Source organism: Triticum aestivum, chromosome 7A (assembly GCF_018294505.1).
Source record: "Triticum aestivum cultivar Chinese Spring chromosome 7A, IWGSC CS RefSeq v2.1, whole genome shotgun sequence".
Lineage (NCBI taxonomy): Eukaryota > Viridiplantae > Streptophyta > Magnoliopsida > Poales > Poaceae > Triticum > Triticum aestivum.
Window position 1 is genome coordinate 422,794,763 of NC_057812.1, and position 6,269 is coordinate 422,801,031.

General features: G+C 41.8%; 1 pseudogene; it reads left to right on the forward strand.

Annotated features, from left to right (window-relative positions):
- Positions 1–1,001: 1,001 nt before the first annotated feature.
- Positions 1,002–1,537, forward strand: LOC123154287 (60S ribosomal protein L35a-1-like; annotated as a pseudogene).
- The last annotated feature ends 4,732 nt before the right edge of the window (positions 1,538–6,269 follow it).

The following is a 6,269-nucleotide window of genomic DNA, read 5'->3' on the forward strand; positions in this document are numbered from 1 at the left end:
TTTATAAAATTGATTTGGTCCAATTTTGCAACAATTATTTGCGAGGTCCTTCACAAAAAAAACACCTTTTGGGCACTCGAAAAATGGAAAATGGTTTTTTTGTCTAAAAAAATGAAAACTTCCTTAGGCAACATTGTTTGCCATTACAATATGCACCCTTGTGCACAATATGAGATCATTTTTTGAATTTTTCATGTGAAAAAGTAGAAAAAAGAATGCTCAGGGATTCTTTTTTGAAACATAAATTGTCTTTTTCATGAGAGGTGAATCAAAAGCATTTTACATTTTAAGATTTGGTCAACTGTACATAAAATGTTGTCTTATAGTTTTGGAAAATGGTGTGGTGCCATTTTGAAAGAAATATTTGGTAGATTCTTCACAAAAAAAATAATTTTGTCACTCCGAAAATAGAAAATGATTTCCCCCCTAAAAACTCATTTCTCATAACACTTTTTAAAGATATTTGTCTTATTCCAATTCTAAGTTTGTTAGTTTTCCTAAAAAACTAGGTCACATTTGCTGACACAATGAGAATATTTCTATTTTTTTTAATTCTCATATCATAAAACTGTTTATATGATTCAACATCTTATCTATAATTGATTAAGACCAATTTAGATGGTCATAACGTGTACTGGGCTCTGATTGGTCCATGAGCATGTCACGCGGATCGTGCCTTCAGCGCCGTCGGATGCTCCTCTCCAGATCCAGATCCGACGGCAGCCCTTTCTCCCTCACCCCCCTCTTTGTCTGAAAAAAAGGAAACTCCCTCCCGCACTCGAACCCTAGCATCGTCTCCCAACCCCTCTCTAGATCCAGATCCGCCACCCTCTCCCTCTTCCCTCGCCGCCTCGCCTCCCCTCTCCCTCTCCCCTCGCCGCCTCGCCTCCCCTCGCTGCCACACCGCCCATCGCCTCCCGCACCCCCCGCCCGACCTTCTCCCCCCTCCCCTCCCCTCCTGTGTCCCCATCACGTCGAAACCCTAAGCGGCGGCAGCCGCCATGGTGAAGGGACGCACGGGGCAGTGCATCAGGCTCTATGTCTGGGGCACCATCCTCGGCTTCAAGAGGTGAGCAGCCCCGTTCTTGGCCATGCTCTCGCCGGATCTGGTGATTCATCTCATGGTGAGATTGGGCGGTGCGCTGATGGCGATGTGGGGGTTGATCTGCAGGTCGAAGTCGAACTAGTACGAGAGCACGTCGCTGGTGCAGGTCGAGGGGGTGAACACCAAGGAGGACGTGGCGTGGTACGTCGGAAAGCGCCTGGCGTACATGTACAAGTCCAAGACCAAGAGCAACGACACCCACTACTGCTGCCTCTAGGGCAAGATCACCCGCCCGCACGACAACTCCGGCGTCATCCGCGCCCAGTTCAAGTCCAACCTCCCCGACGAGTCCATGGTCAATGCCTGCCCGCCCTTAGTTTTTGATCCACTGCTTGCTTTCTTGATGGTGCTTTTTTGCTGAGGCTGTTTGTTGCTTTGCATTGTGTGCAGGGGCGCAAGGTGAGAGTGTTCATGTACCCGAGCAGCATCTAAAGTTAGCATCTGCTGCACTATCGCTGATGATGTTTGTTTAAGGCTGTTGCTTTGCTCTGTGTGATTTTACTCTAGCATGTGTGTTGCATTTTGTCCTGCGCCTTGAGAAAGACTAGGATTTATGTTATAGAATTCCAAGTGTAGTCGCAATATATAACATGCCTAAAGTATATGGACTTGTGCAGTGTGTCCATCGAGAGATTGATGATGGTTTAGTTTGGGTCATTCAATCTGGTTGATGTAGGATTCCGTGATCTTTCCATTTTAATCCTTGAAAGATGCATGCTAGGCAGTATTGTAAATTAACAGGAAATAACAAAATTATTTAAAGTTTATTTGGGTTGGATCTGTATATACACTATTTTCTTAAAACACAAACCTATTTTCTTAAAACACAAACCTGTACATTCACAGCTGAATAGATGATACATTTTTTTGGATCTGTACATGCAATTTTTTGCACTGGATTGGTGGTTAGTTTTATGTACCGTTTGAATTATAACAGAATAGCATTAGTAGTGCTCTGATTTAGTTCTCATCGAAATCAACAACCCTCTCTTGTGTTCCTGTTATGAGAATTGTTCCTTCAAGGATATGCCAGAATGACATATGTGTTCAATCTTCAATGTGAACAATTGGTGTTTTCCTCTTAGTTTTGGCCCCTAAATATTTTTCTTGAAGCTCCACTGCCGCATCCTGTTCCTGGTAAAAATATGAAGGAATCCCTTTTAACTTGTTCCTGTTCACATACACATGTTCATGAGCACACATTGACATGGCCAAGCCTCACGTGCACATGGTGAGTGAGCTTCAGAATTGAATTTTGTTTTTGCTGGGTCAGCTCAACCCAAAAGAACTGTGTCACACACATTTTTTTCCAAATAAACTGAAGCATTCTTTTTTTCATTTCATTTCATCATGTGTGTGCCAGATGCTTTTACTTCTACAACGCAAATGAGCTAATGACGAACTACTCTAATTTAAATGAGTTGGGATCCATCACTACAATATGAGTATGTTTGCATTTTACTTAGCTTGTAATCAATAACCTAGTCCTTAACTAAATATTTGATTACATCATGAGGTTTTCTACAAATTAGTAAGGTAGTGGTTTCAGCTGCTGCATTGTTGCTTATATTTGATACTACACAATGTGACTGGAGTTTATTGTGATTTGCAGAAGATAGAATCTGGATGCAATTGCTTTGATATTCCTGTTTGGCCCCCAGGCATGCTCATGAAGTACAATGAGGTGTCCTCATCTGACTATTTCGCCAATGGGTAAGCCTCACTGCCAATCTTTCAAGTAGTAGTAGTACGGTGTCGCTATCATCTCTGTTTGTATATAAGTACGCCACTGTTGAGGTTTAGCAATCTCTGTTATGGTGTTGATCTGAATCATGCTTTTCTGTATGTGACAGCGAACTGGCTACCCTCGTGTAGTTGAGCAATTAGTATCCATACATGCCCAGTGCATGCCTAAATCCCGTGTTTTATTTTTAAACACCTCTCCATATATGTGTAGTGCCTATTGTAATTGTCAAGTGTGAATTATGTATATGAGGTGTGTTCTCCTTGTAGTAATTTCTAGTAGCCTACTTTTTATGTGTAGAGTGCACAACACATTACGTGTATTGAGGATGAAATGGTCAGAGTATGGCATTTTCAATTTAACTTACTTTTTTGGTGTTGAGCTATCGATAAATTAGTGTTGGTACCATGATGCTTGAACTGTTATTTTCTTTTGGTAAATGAACTGCTGCTTTGGTGCATAGATGTATCTTCACGAGTCACAAAACTCCTGACATGTAGGCGACTGGAGCACACCAGAAGCATTGACGGCGACTCGGTCCTCGGCGCTGCCCTCTGCTAGAGCGGTGCGCCCCCTCTCTGTTCTCCCAGCCACCCCTAAGTTTTGGATTTGGATCGTTTCTATGAACTCTAGCCATGCTCACTTGTAAATCTGGTTTGATGTTTAAACTATGACTTATGATAATCTGGTTTCATCGCCTTCCAGGGACAACATATATATGCTCAATACACTCTACTTGTTTTCTTGTATAGTTTTCTTACTTGTTTTCCTTTATGCGTTCACTCTTTTTCAGGAGCTCCAAGCCTAATTTTTTCCTTTATGTTCACTCTTTTACAGGAGCTCCCGTCCTAATTTTTCTGAGTGTGAAGCCGTGAAGCCAAGTGCGAATCAGTGAATGCTGGAGAGAGATGATGCTGGAGAGATGCCCTTCCTGTAGGTCTGCACATAAGAGGAAGTTCCTGGGTATGCAAGATTCGATGGTTAAACTGGTTGATGTGATGTGAATGAGTGTATGGAAACTGGTTGTTGTGATGTGAATGAGTGTATGTAGTTTCACGTGTTCTGTTTTGTATAGCATATTGTAATAAACTTATTTTAGCTGTTATTTGAAGATTTTCATATGCTTTCTCTCTTCTGTCTGTTTGATATATACATATATATTGCTTATTAATAAGCTGTGAAAAATCTGGCATTTGGGACCCATCTGTAAACTGGAGCTGGGAAAAAAAGCTGGAAATAAAAAATAAATTGACTGCAAAATGTTGTGCGCTAGAAAATAAAAAGGCCAAATTGTAAGCCAAGCCCATGTAGCTAACCGAAATTAACATAAAATACATATATTAAAAGGGCTTGCCTAAAAAAATACATGGGTCGAATTACTGGGTCAGACCCATGTAGCTAATAAAAGCACAGGAAAAATACATTAAAAAGGCCAAATTGTTGGGCTAGGCCCATGTAGAAAATCGAATTGGACCGGGCTGATTCTTGTGCCACATCAGATTGCCATGTCGGATGCCTACGTGGCCTGGGGAGGCTACTAGTGACCAAAACAAAATAATAGGCATATTTTGGTCATAAATGTCTACGACCTTCGCACAGAGAAGGTCGTTAATTTCAGTTTACGACCGCCAGCTTTTGACCTTCTGTTTTTGGTCACAAAAAGGTCACAAATGAAAAACAATGACCTTTCAGTGACCAATAGTCAAGGTCACAAGTTGACATATTTCTTGTAGTGAATCTCCGTCGGTTTTTATCCCGTCTGGGCTCGTTTGATATGGATTTTCTGAAACAAAAGACATGCAACAAACAGGAACTGGCACTGGGCACTGGATCAATATGTTAGTCCCAAAAATAGTATAAAAAGTTGCCAAAAGTATATGAAAGTTGTATAATATTGGCATGAAACAATAAAAAATTATAGATACGACGGAGACGTATCACCCCGAAAGTAAAAGAGTTGGGCCAGAAGAGTCCCGAGCCATTCACGAGGGTGGAGGGCGTGCCCTACCCCCTAGACGCACCCCCTATCTCATGGACGACTCGGAGACCCCCCTGACTTGTTCCCGACGCCAAAAATTCCTATAAATACAGAAACCCCCGAAAAGAAACCTAGATCGGGAGTTCTGCCGCCGCAAGCCTCAGTAGCCACCAAAAACCAATCGGGGCCCTCTTTCGGCACCTTGCCGGAGGGGGTATCCATCACCGGTGGACATCTTCATCATCCCCGCGCTCTCCATGACGAGGATGGAGTAGTTCACCCTCGGGGCTGAGGGTATGTACCAGTAGCTATGTTTTGATCTCTCTCTCTCTCTCTCTCTCTCTCTCTCTCGTGTTCTTGATATGGCACAATCTTGATGTACTATGAGCTTTGCTATTATAGTTGGATCTTATGATGTTTCTCCCCCTCTATCTCCTTGTGATGAATTGAGTTTTCCCTTTGAAGTTATCTTATCGCATTGAGTCTTTAAGGATTTGAGAACACTTGATGTATGTCTTCCATGTGCTTATCTGTGGTGACAATGGGATATTCACGTGATCCACTTGATTTATGTTTTGGTGATCAACTTGTGAGTTCTGTGACCTTATGAACTTATGCATAGGGGTTGGCACACGTTTTTCTCTTGACTCTCCGGTAGAAACTTTGGGGCACTCTTTGAAGTTCTTTGTGTTGGTTGAATAGATGAATCTGAGATTGTGTGATGCATATCGTATAATCATACCCGCGGATACTTGATGTGACATTGGAATATCTAGGTGACATTAGGGTTTTGGTTAATTTGTGTCTTAAGTTGTTATTTTACTACAAACTCTAGGGCTGTTTGTGACACTTGTAGGAATAGCCCAATGGATTGATCGAAAAGAATAACTTTGAGGTGGTTTCGTACCCTACAATAATCTCTTTGTTTGTTCTCCGCTATTAGTGACTTTGGAGTGACTCTTTGTTGCATGTTGAGGGATAGTTATATGATCTAATTATGTTATTATTGTTGAGACTAGTGAAAGTATGAACCCTAGGCCTTGTTTTGAAGCATTGCAATACCGTTTGTGCTCACTTTTATCATTAGTTACCTTGCTGTTTTTATATTTTCAAATTACAAAAACCTATATCTACCATCTATATTGCACTTGTATCACCATCTCTTTGCCGAACTAGTGCACCTATACAATTTACCATTGTATTGGGTGTGTTGGGGACACAAGAGACTCTTTGCTATTTGGTTGCAGGGTTGTTTGAGAGAGACCATTTTCATCCTACGCCTCCCACGGATTGATAAACCTTAGGTTATCCACTTGAGGGAAATTTGCTACTGTCCTACAAACCTCTGCACTTGGAGCCCAACAACGTCTACAAGAAAAAGGTTGTGTAGTAGACATCAAGCTCTTTTCTGGCGACGTTGCCTGGGAGCTTAATGCTTGAAG